Below are 511 nucleotides of genomic sequence, written 5' to 3' on the forward strand. Positions count from 1 at the left end.
CCTTCCTTCCTTCCTTTCTTTCTTTCTTTCTTTCTTTCTTTCTTTCTTTCTTTCTTTCTTTCTTTCTTTCTTTCTTTCTTTCTTTTTTGTAATCAAGGGGAAAATACCATATAAAGAAAAATAATATCCTTTCCAACTTTAATGCAATGTGATTTTGTAAAACAAGAGATAGGCCAATGGTGAGGATAGGGAAGGAGCAGCTTGCTGTGGATGGTGACAGGAAAGGGCAGTGTAAGGAGGAGAAAAGGTGAGGATCAATCAAGGTCAACTTCTGGGAGGAGGTGAACTCCCAATTCCATTTTTTTTCTTACCAAGAGGATAAGACAAATTACTCTGAGCCACATGATAATAAGTCCAGCCCCAAAGGCTACCTGTTAACTCTAGGAATCCATTTATGGTAACAAATGAGGACAAATCATCAGGCTATTGACTTCACACTGGGTTCTCAGAAGAGCTGCAGACAAGGCTGCAAAAGATAAACAGACTCCTGGGTATGAGGAAGAAACTCTCC

This window comes from Pteropus vampyrus, unplaced genomic scaffold (genome assembly GCF_000151845.1).
Source record: "Pteropus vampyrus isolate Shadow unplaced genomic scaffold, Pvam_2.0 Scaffold4414, whole genome shotgun sequence".
NCBI classification, from domain to species: Eukaryota; Metazoa; Chordata; class Mammalia; order Chiroptera; family Pteropodidae; genus Pteropus; species Pteropus vampyrus.